At 39.7% G+C, this 11,779-nt stretch overlaps 1 long non-coding RNA gene across 1 annotated transcript; it reads left to right on the plus strand.

Moving 5' to 3' along the window:
- The first annotated feature begins 3,190 nt into the window (after window positions 1–3,190).
- On the plus strand, window positions 3,191–9,466 carry LOC117438368 (uncharacterized). Its single transcript, XR_004550721.1, has 5 exons — window positions 3,191–3,615; window positions 3,991–4,058; window positions 5,394–5,453; window positions 6,695–6,778; window positions 7,972–9,466. It is a non-coding gene; the product is annotated as an uncharacterized lncRNA (long non-coding RNA).
- The last annotated feature ends 2,313 nt before the right edge of the window (window positions 9,467–11,779 follow it).

The following is an 11,779-nucleotide window of genomic DNA, read 5'->3' on the forward strand; positions in this document are numbered from 1 at the left end:
CCTGAACCAGCCGATATGTCCCATCACCCTTCTTTACTGGTAATATGGATGTATTATATGGCGATATGGTGACATACATGGTTCCAACAATCCATCCTGAATTAATACTTTTATTACCAGTTGTAACCCCCTCCGTCCTTTGAAGGACATTGAATACTGCCATACCTTGACTGGTACTTCAGTATACATCTTGATTGTAAAGGGGGAAATCTGAAGTCAGCCCCTATTGCCAGGGGCTGCCCACACTTTCAGATCTATGTCCAATCTCCTTAATATGAATAGTTTCACTTCCATTATCCCCTCCTTGGGATCAATCCTATTCCTAATAATCCCATTAAATCTCTCCCCAGTAAATCAACCAGTCTGATGCTATCAATAAATCCTCCCTTAAGGTTACTCCATTCCCTCTTATCTCTACAGAAGGAGCTAGATGTACATCAAATTTTTCTCCTTTTGCACCAATTACTGTCACAGTTTGGGAGGATGTTTCAACTCTGGTGGGTGTCTGTGTTATACATGTTCGTTGTGCTCCTGAATCTACCAAAAAGGTAGTATCCTCCTCCTGGGGTCCTGGTTTTAAATTTATCAAGGGCTCCTGGTCATCTTTTGACCCCAGGAGGCAGAGCCCCTGCCACCCCTATTCAAGGTCCTCTTGTACTTGGAAGATCTTTACATCCCTTTCTTGTGCTTAGGACACTCTCTTTTAAAGTGCCCTGTTTCTCCACAATAATAACACTTTTGCCCTTCATTCTGCCATGCATATTCTTGTGGCCAGATTTTCTTAGGTCGGGTTCCCCTCTCCTTCCGAGTCCCTATTCCCTTCTGCCATACATTCAGTGGGGGACTCTGAGGAATTCTGTGTGGTTTTGGATTTGTGTCTCATTACTTTGGTGATTCTGGTCACCATCCATTTGGTTTTCTCCTTTTGTTTTTCTTCATCCCTCCTCACATACACCTTTTGTGCCTCTTGTAGTAGTTCATTAAGTTCCTTATCATTCCAGTCCTCAATTCTTTCTCACTTTTTTCTTATGTCTCCCCATGAATGAGTCACAAAGTTTGCCTTTAAAAGCTGTTGTCCTGCCGGTGGACTCGGGGAAATTCCAGAGTATTGCTGGATATTTCTCCGTAATCTTTCTAACCACGCTGATGGGGACTCATCTTTACCCTGCCTTTCATCAAAGGTACAGCTTCTCTAATTCCCTTGATTATACAATTTTGATAATCAGTCATATTCTGTCTGCCTTCCTCAGCATTTTGATTCCACTGCAGGTGGGCTACTGGCATTTTCTGTTCTCTCATCATTCCACCCACCCCCTGTGGGTGTTCTTGGTCCCACGCTCGGATTCCTGCTACTCATATCATTTGTTGTTCCTCTAGAGTGAACGAGGTCCCCATAATCGATTGCATTACATCCCAGCTATAAATATTCAGCCCAGGAATTGATCCACCTGCTCCGCTAGTCTTAAGGGGTCACCTAAAAGCTTTACCACATCCTTTTTAAACTCCCTAATTTCAGCACTAATAAGAGGGACATTTACATAACCAACTCCCCCCTAGGGTCCCCCCATCGGGACCTCCCGCAGCGAATATTGAAATGCTTCATCTCTCACTTCCCTTGCTTGTCAGCACCAGTGTTTGCATCCCTGGACTTGACCCTGAGCAGTCTGCTAGGTCTAGGGCTGAGAGATTTGGCCAAGTTAAGGAGGCTTCATAGGGGGGCAGGGGTGAGTAAGTTAGAGCTGCCCCTGCCCCTCCTGCTCCTAAATTTTGCTGATCAGTGTCCATTCCTGCTCCTACAGGATTCGTGGGGTTTTGGTCTCCTCTGGGGTTAATGGGTAAATGTTCCAGGGGGTCCCACTGGTCCCCCTTTGGTTTCTTTTGTTTTCTTTTCCATAAGTTTAAGTACCCGAAATATATCTCAAGACCCCACCCAACAGGCTGCATAATTACTTTCTTCCTGATTAAACGGCTTCTTATTATTGGCAAATAGGTTTAATGCTTGACATAACCAGTCCTCATATGACCTGTATTGTGGCCTGAACAAATTATCTGGCCTGATGGGTCCCTTTGTCCATATAAACATACAGTATTGAACCATAGTTGCCCTGTCTATGGATTAGTACTGAGTTATTTTCCCAATTGTCTAACATAGCCCCCAAAGGACTGTCTGAGGGGATATTAGACGGTATTGGGTGTTTCTTTCCCCAGGACCCCTTACTACCAGAAGTCCGCATTCCAGAGAGAGGTTCAGAACACACACCTTTCATGGGTGTCCGGTCACTGGCTGAGTCCCTCGTGGGATATCAGAGTAGCAGTTAAAAGGACTCCGTACTCGCTTCGTATCTGTGGTACGTCTCACTCACACACCATTCACCTCTCTGGTCCTGACCACCTGGTAATACCCACAGACAGGCCCAAAGTTTTCTTACCGGGTCCTGTGCACACGTTTTAATGGTCACCACAGATTTATATACTGGATGTGTTAGCGTAAGAATACACACATAACCACCAGAATGGTTATATGAGGTGCTTTATTGCAGCGCTGGGAAACCAGGGGCACTCGCCCAAATCTGGCTTCCCCTTTGTCACATCGTGTTCACAATTTATACCTTAAAAGTTTCACAGTTAATGCATATTCAACATAGGTTGTTACATCACTAATACATATGCATCAGGGATTGCCCCATCAATCCATTACGGCATCAGACTCTTCTGCGCTTGCGCAGCCCCCTCTGGTGGTCGTCCTGATGAAGTAAGGAGTCTTCCTCAGACGAAGTAAGGAGTCTTCCTCAGATGAAGTAAGGAGTCTTCCTCAGATGAAGTAAGCAGTCTTCCTCACAGTGTACTTTTCACCTTTGGCACAGTTGGACGCCCCAGTGATCACACAACTCACTAAAACCAGCCCTATCTGTAATTATTCTGATAACTAGCATAGATTTGAAACAGTGTGACCTTCCTGCAAAATTTATAGCAGGACGGGCAGACAAGGACTATCCCAAGCTAGCAGATGGTTGGGAGGCTCTGTCTCTAAACTAACTGATAAGCAGAAGGATGGTGTGAAATAACTCATTCATGTTTAGTGGGGTCACTAAATCTTGTTATCTCACATTTGTGACTTTTCTAAAATAGGGCTCTTAACGCTTCTTTTTGGAAATCCTACAGCAACCGTTAGCATCTTCCTGAGTCGTATACCCTTGTGCTATAGGGTATATGACTCAGGAATATGGCAGAATTGTTGCATCATTTCTGATTTGCCTTGGATTTTCTTTCTGTTCCCCTTGAGGAACAATGAGGTCTTTCAATCTTGGAAGAAATTTAGGAATTTCAAGTCCCTGCAAAGAAACATGCTTGTTCTCTGTGTAGCTGAAAGAAGGCAGAACTTACTTAAAAGGCCTATCACCTTAAAATAGGGGACCTTTCTCTGGCCTGTGTGAGAGTAGCACTTTCTTAATTGCATTTAAATAACTATGTAGCATGATCGAAGTATACTTTCACCAAATCTGTTTCACTAAAAGTATTTTTCATGCTCTGCAGTAACTGAAGTGCTGCAGTTGAGTGATGCTCTTCGAGATGACATCCTTCCTGAACTTGGTGTTCGATTTGAAGATCATGAAGGTACCCAATTAGGTCTTATAACTTTGTAGCTATCTGTAGTCTTTCTGTTTTCGTAAGAAGTGGGAAAACAACCTGTTGAGACTAATCTGAAATAATCAAAAAAACTCAAGGACTGCAAAGCTACAGCATATTATATTTCTGATGTATGAATATGTATTCTAGAACTGTATATTAAAATATATGTATAGAATATAAAAATGTACATTTCAATCTTTCTGATCTTTTTGTACAGTACCTAATTTCTTAGTCACTTTTGAGTAGTTAGCTGTATTTGCATTCAGCTTGCAAAGCCAAAATAGCTATTATAGGGTAAAACACTTATCTTTGACTATTGAAGCATTGGAAACCCATTTACCTATTTTTTGTCTTCTCTAGGACTTCCAACTGTGGTTAAATTAGTGGATAAAGACACGTTATTGAAAGAACGAGAAGAAAAGAAAAAGGTTATTAGTTTAAGCATTCTGTTTTTTAAATTTAAAGTAATGTGTAAGCTATGGGTACTTTTACATTTCTTGGATAACTTGGAAGAGAAATCTTAAGGCTAGCAACAAGGAAAATAATATAATTGATACTAAAATTTGACTGTATTCAGGAAAAGAATTTTTAAAACAGTAGGTTCTTGAAAATTTTATATGAGACCTAATAAATACCTCTAAGGTTTTTTGTTTAAGATTTTCATATAATTAAGGGATATTGAGTATTACAGACATACTGACTTCTCTGGAAGAACAATTCCAATCAGAAGCTGATTTGGACTTCTTTTGTCTGTAAAAATGAAGTTAACATTTTCCATAGAACTAGACTGTGTTTATCTGATTTGCGAGAACAAAATGCACTGGAAAAATCTTATTTAATGTAGTATGGATAAGTGAGAGATTCCTAGTGTGGGGGAAAGAATTTACTTATTACTAGATAAAGATTGTGAATTTTAATTCCCATTCACAAGGTCTGTATAGAAACCCTCTTTTTGGCACTGCCTAGCATAAATACTTGTCTTTGTAACATTTAAAATTAACACTTTGTATGTCTGTTTTCAGTTTTCACAAATTATAAAGTTCCATCTTGACTAGAAATGTTAGAAGACTCTGTCTGTGGAGATGTTTTCTGGACAAAGAAGAAGTAAAATATAGTTTCAGCCAATTCTAGATTTTTTATCAAAAAGACATTTGAAACCAGTTTGTATATAGCTGCTGGGTGTAACCTGCAGCTAGAGTACATTTTCCCTGGAAACAGTATTATGTTAAGTACTGGAAAAGCTCTTGGAGAAGCGATAGGTCTCTCCTATCAAGTGCAAGAGATTTTTTTTTTTTTAAGTTGTGTAAGTTGGCTAAATTTGGATAGTTGTTTCCCTAGGAACATTAAGGGATACAACTGCTTCTTGAGAAACTGTAATGTCTTCACAGTTTGAGTCAAAAGCTTAAAATATCAGCAAAATATGGTCTTTCTTTAGAGTAATTTCCAAAACATGTTTCCCTGTGAAATGGCAGGACCATTTCGTTTGCAGGCTTTGTATATAGTCTTTTATATGTATACACTTTGCATGCAAAATGCATTCTGGACAGTTAAAAATGGTTTAACTGTGAATAAAAGCAAATGAAATCAAAGTCGTTCAGTGGGAAGCATCAGACAATTCTAATTATAAGGCATGGTGTTTTTGCTGCAGGTCACGCTGCCAGTTCTGCCTGTAATTAGATATCCAAGAGAGCTAGTTGGCTGGGATTTGAGAAATCAACCAAATTAAATAGTTACCTCTTACTCATTAACATTGCCTCTTGTAGGTTGAAGAAGAGAAAAAAAGGAAGAAAGAAGAAGCGGCCAGGAAAAAACAACAGCAGGAAGTAAGTCTTCAGATCCTATTAATCTGGTTTTGAAGAAAAGTGTTAACAGCAAGTCACATGCAGGACAGATTACATTAGAACACACGCTCTCTGCCTGGCCTTAACTGGGCCCCCATTTATTTTTATTGTTTTTTTTTTTTCTGCGATTTCCTGCTCAGGATACCTTTGGCTTGCAGTTCAGGTTTGAATTTTCAGCTCCTATTATAGAGAGGCCATCTTTGAAAACACAACTGAAGGCTGCAAAAGCTTCTTAGAAGAACATGTTGCACTTATTTCAGTCCATAGACAGTATTACTTAATTGCCAAAGTAGTATCTTTCATGCCTCTTGGAGGACATTTTGCTTGTGTCATTTATTATTTTCTTCTCTTTCCAGTATTTTAGGTACGTGTGAAAAAAATCTGTTTTCTCTTTAAGAATCCAATTATTCCATATGATTAAACTCTGAAATGCAGTGGTTTGTAAAAATACATTTTATCTCTACCACTGGAATTGAGATAGCTGAGAGGTTTTAGGCTTTGAATGAGTACACAGCCAGAGAAGATGAACTTGTAAGATTATTTGCCATGCTGATGACTCTAACAGCACAGGAAGTGTGCTCCTGTGTTAAAAGAGGAAGTAAACATTTTGAGCGCCACATCCAGAGAGAAAACCAGATAAATAGTATTTATCACCCAAAAATTGCAAGTAGTTTTCAAGGTGATTCCCTTGCTTTGGGCATAAATTACTTGGAAAGGCTTTTGAGGTGTGCTTGTTTACAGATAAGTTTAAGTTCAGTTTATTTTCAATGCAATTACTTGGATCTTAGTTGTGCTGTGACCTGCACAGAAACCTGTGCTTGTCAGCAGGAAACTTGATAAAATTCATTACCTTTGCAGTGAATGAAAGGCTGAATACTCTTTACCCATAACAATTACTCACTTTGTATTGGCACCTAAAACACAAAGGAACCAAATTAGCAAAAATCAAATGCAACTTTCAGATTATATAAGCAAGTTACTTTGAGTTCCTGCAATACATCTATTTTATGCAGCAGATTTCTCTACAGATTTAAAACACACTTTGTCCCCCAGACAAGCACAGCTAAAACTTAGTGAGCTGTTTCTCACTGAAAATCTGAAAGTTTCTTTTCACATGATTAAAAATTATGAATAAAATGGGGTTTTTATTTGCAAACTGTAGTCTACAATATGTGACAGTTTGTCAGTAATTAACTGATATTAATGCATGTTTTATATTACAGGCAGCAAAACTGGAAAAAATGAAGATTCCACCACATGAAATGTTCAAATCAGAACATGACAAATATTCCATGTTTGATGAAAATGTAAGAGACTTTTCTTCAGATAGAGTTTCCTTCCTCTGTTGTACATACTCCATTGTATATGTACATAGCTGATCTTGTTCCAATACTTCCAGAGCAGTACTATTTAACATAGCAAGAGCAGAGAAGGAGAGAAAGAAAAGGTGACATTATTTTTATTGCACATACCTTGCTTTAGGGAGCAAGGTTCTCTGTTAGCCAGCCATTATTTCAAGGGTATTTTCACTGTACATTGGTCTCCTTTGGCCTCTCTCATTGCAGAGCAAAACTGGGAGGAGGAACATGTATCAACCTTAACTATTCTACGATTCTATGTATGATACCTATTCACAGATTTGTTACCCTACTGCAAAGCAAGGATTCACTTGTAAATATAAATACCCCAATTCTGCCAGAACCGATGTTTTTCAGAGAGGTTCCGTGCTTCCATGGCAGGGGGGTTGGAACTGGATGATCATTAAGGTCCCTTCCAACCTGTTCTACAGTCCTATGATTTCTTTCTGGTACTGCCCACTCTTCTTGCAAAAGATCTCTGAAAGGGCTGTACAGTAACTTTGCTCTTGATCGCTCCCCTTGAGGATAAAAGGTGTTAACTTGGAAAACACAGAGCACTGTTTCTTCAGCACTTGGTTGGGGACATTGATCCTGCTTCTGCCAGTCCTCTTCACCATGCAAATTCAGGCCCTGGGGACAAGTAAGAATGGAGAGTGTAAATACTGGAAAATACCCCTGCAAGGCAGGAGAATGTCTGTAAAAACTCTGATCATACTTACTCCACTGAGAACACAAACCTCTTATTGCTTTTGCTTTAAGCCTTGGATTCAATATGCTGATGTAATTAAAAGTGGTCTCTTAACCATCCATTCAGGGATTATTCATTATTCTTTTAACTATAACCATCAAGAAGTTAGCTCTCTAAGCTTCCCTTACTTAGTACAAGACAGAAAGAAAGAAAATAAATACACCTATTGCCCCTACATTAACTAAGAAGGGAAAATACACAAATAGACAGTTATCAAGCTTCTAGATAACTAAAATTAGTCAGGATGCACATCATCCTGACAGCTTATCATTATGACATTATCCCCATCTTACTAAAACATGATTCTATAAGCAGCCCAAGAATTCATCTTAAATATTCTCCTCAGATTTGTTTTTGTTTGTTGTTTTTTTTTTTTTTACCTTTGATATTTCAGGGATTTCCCACCCATGATACAGAAGGCAAAGAACTCAGCAAAGGACAAATAAAGAAGCTAAAGAAACTTTATGAAACCCAAGAAAAACTATACAAGGAGTATCTACAAATGGTTCAGAATGGAATTGCAAACTGAAAACGAGGACTTTTTTTAGAAGGCAAGTGCTGGGTCACCATTGAAGAAGTGAGCATATACTGATGCTCAAATTTGTGTTTACACTTTCTATTATGTGCAAAGAGAAAATCCCATTTACGTAGATGAATAATGACATCTGGAAAGTCAATAAAAATCCATTCTTAAAAAAAAAAAAAGCCAAGCTCTAAGAAGTTTCTTTGCAGCAACAGTAGCAGGTTGAATGGTTGCCAGTTCTATCTGGGAAGTCAGCAAATCCACATAAGGATTCTTGTTTATTATAGCTGCCCAGGTTTTGGTTAATTTGTCCTGTATACTCATCTTTAAGACCCACTGTAGCTAACATACTGGCATATGTCACAGTCAGCAAGATTTACTGCTAAATGGGAGTTGAGTAATTTATCCCACAGTAAGAACAGTATTTTCCAGATGACTTCAGTGTCTTTACATAAGCAGGAAAAGTGAGAAGTTCCACTATGATACTTACTCTAGCTGCTGTTATTAAAACTCGTAAGTATTCCCAGAACACTTTGCACAGTAGAAGATAACAGTCCCTTTGTTGTAAAAAGGAACAGATCATCATTTTGCTCAACCCACCGCTGCAATCAAGTGGGTAAGTACAAGGCAAATGTATCTGCATTGAACAAACAGGTGGGAAAGATTTGAAGGGCTAATGGCAGAGGGTGGTGTGTTTTTGGAGCTATCCCTCCAAGGAAACAGGAGTGCTGCCAAAGTACTGATCATCCAAAGTTCTGATTACCTATTCAGACCCATGGGGAATTAACAGAGGATTTCTAACCAAGATACGGTTTGTGGATTTGTTTGCAATTAGTAAATACAGCTATACATTGCTCTTAACCTGACAATTTAACCCTGAGTTAATCTTTCTGATGTAGTATGGTGACATCACGTCTGCAAGGACAGTTTCCTGTTGCCTAAGGATGCATTTCACTTACAATAGGTACCAAATGAACTGAAGTTCATGAAAACCTAAAAAAGTCACCTACTTCACAACTACATGCAACAACAAAGTGTCCGATATGCAGCACTATATTCAACAAGTATTCTTAAGCCTCAAGGTGACTTGCAGAAGGTCATACTGTGATACCTCTGTTCTCTCAATTCTTGGGTTCATGCTATAGCCATTAGGTTATGTTCCTTTCCTCAATGAATAGTTACACATCCTTGCTTTATATTTTTATATTTGTCTTCCTCCTGAGGAATTGATGTGTTTGGAGTAACGGAAAAGTCTAGTAGGTTGTTTTTCTAGTTTGTCTGTATTTGCCTTTGAAAACATACATAATGTTAAGGTCAGTAAAGCATATGCATCTTGAATGCAGAAAATAAAATCTGTTGTAAAGTACAAGTTGTATGTCACCTTTGTATAGTGAGAAGAATATAGAGTTTAGCTTTATTCCATAATCATCTTTTTGAAATATGGTTTACAGAGCTTTTCCTTTAGCTTATAGCTTACTATTACTAATTTAGTTAATTTTGCATTCAGTATTTGGTTATTCTCCTAATTTCTAATTAATTGTATAAATGAACGTTTAAACTGCACGGTGATTAATGATTTCTTTGCTTCGGTCTTCACTGGCAAATGCTCTGACCACATCACCCGAATCTTGGAAGGCAGATGCAGGGACTGTGAGAATGAAGACCCTAGGCCCACAGTAGGAGAGGATCTGGTTTGAGACTGTCTGAAGAACCTGAACGTGCACAAATCCATGGGCCCTGATGAAATCCATCCGTGGGCCCTGAAGGAGCTGGCAAATGAAGTTGCAAAGCCACTGGCCATCATATTTGAAAAATCATGGCAGTCAGGTGAAGTTCCTGATGACTGGAAAAAGGGAAATATAATCCCCATTTTCAAGAAGGGGAAAATGGATGATCCAGGGAATTACAGACCAGTCAGTCTCACCTCTGTGCCTGGCAAAGTCTTGGAGCAGATTCTCCTGGAAGGCATTCTAGGGCACATGAAAAACAACAAGGTGCTTCGCTAAGGGGAAATCCTGCCTGACCAATTTGGTGGCCTTCTATGATGGGGCTACGGAACTGATGGACAGGGGCAGAGCAGTTGACATCTACCTGGACTTGTGCAAAGTGTTCGACACTGTCCCACACAACATCCTTGTCTCTAAGTTGGAGAGACACCAATTTGATAGGTGGACCACTCGGTGGGTAAAGAACTGGCTGGATGGCTGCATGCAAACAGTTGTGGTCAATGGCTCCATGTCCAGCTGGAGACCAGCAACGAGTGGTGTCCCTCAGGGATCGGTGTTGGGACCGGTCTTGTTCAGCATCTTTGTCAGTGACATGGACAGTGGGATTGAGTGCGCCCTCAGCAAGTTTGCTGATGACACCAAGCTGTGTGGTTCGGTTGATACGCTGGAGCCTTGGGTGGCATGTTTTAGTGTGAGGTGTCCCTGCCCATGGCAGGGGGGCTGGAACTAGATGATCTTAAGGTCCTTTCTAACCCTAACTATTCTGTGATTCTATGATACTTCAAACAGCCACAGCCATGAGGGCAACTTCTCTATCCTTTGGTCTGTGAACAGAAGAGGATCAGCTGCATTTTTACATCATTCTAGATTCTAATCCCTTTCAACATTACCAGCTCTGGGCCGCTGCTGAATTTGCTACTTAATGTCAAATAATGACAGGAATTTGCTTACAGAAATTCTATTCTGATGGTCTGAGTTAGCACTTGCTCAGAGCTAGTTAAGCATATACCTGTAAAAAAGACAGTTAATCCATTCCTGTCCTGGATTGTAGTTCTTGATATCTGTGTGATAACATCCTGGCTTTTGCCCCTACACAGTATTTTTCTCTTCCTGATATAGTTTTAGTAGAACCACATCCTCCAGTTCCATGATTTGTCTACTACACTAATGTAGAAGAATTTAGGGAGAGGGAGAAATCCCTTCTCCCTTCCCAATGGCTCATTTTGTTTCCAGGACAGCTCTCCCTGCATTGATCTTACGATTCACACTTTCCAAAGGTTATCTTCTAGTCTTTCTGTGCACTTCCCACATGCACTTAACCTCTTCCTCCCTCCGTATGTTAGTTGGGTTGTTTTTAAATTCAGTATGCATAAAGTCCAGGCAAAGAAAAACTTGCTAGCAAGCACAGAATGCTGCAGCCAGGCTTGGACACACACTGTTTAAGAGGACTTTTTGGGTGAAGGTGTGCCAATTGATCTGTGCCATCACTGGAATGCACAGCACAATACCGCTTCCCTGGCAGTTCATCAAGGTGGCACTTAAGTGAATTCCACTGCAGTTGTTTAGTGAGAGTGACCTGGCAAGGAGGAGAAGGGAATGCAACAGCAATGGTCTGCATTAAAAGTCTCAGTCAGCATCTCTCAGCAAGGAAAAGGGAGAGGACTGACTCAACAGTATTTTATTGTATTTTAGTTTTTAATTTAAAAATTGCATGTATGCGTACACACGCTCAGGGAAGCTAGTCTGGAATGGGATTTTTCTAACCATTATGAAAATTAAAATCCCCGTAGCACAATCTTGTAATTTTTTAATATTTAATTTTCTGGAACACATACCTCGCATTAGTCTGTACAACATGGAGATTTTTACTCCCCACCTAAGCTTCTTTCTTCCCACATACGAATTTATTCAGAGATGGCAAGGTAGAAGTGTGGTGTTTCTGCTTTTAGTTG

Source organism: Melopsittacus undulatus, unplaced genomic scaffold, assembly GCF_012275295.1.
Source record: "Melopsittacus undulatus isolate bMelUnd1 unplaced genomic scaffold, bMelUnd1.mat.Z mat_scaffold_178_arrow_ctg1, whole genome shotgun sequence".
Classification (NCBI taxonomy): Eukaryota; Metazoa; Chordata; class Aves; order Psittaciformes; family Psittaculidae; genus Melopsittacus; species Melopsittacus undulatus.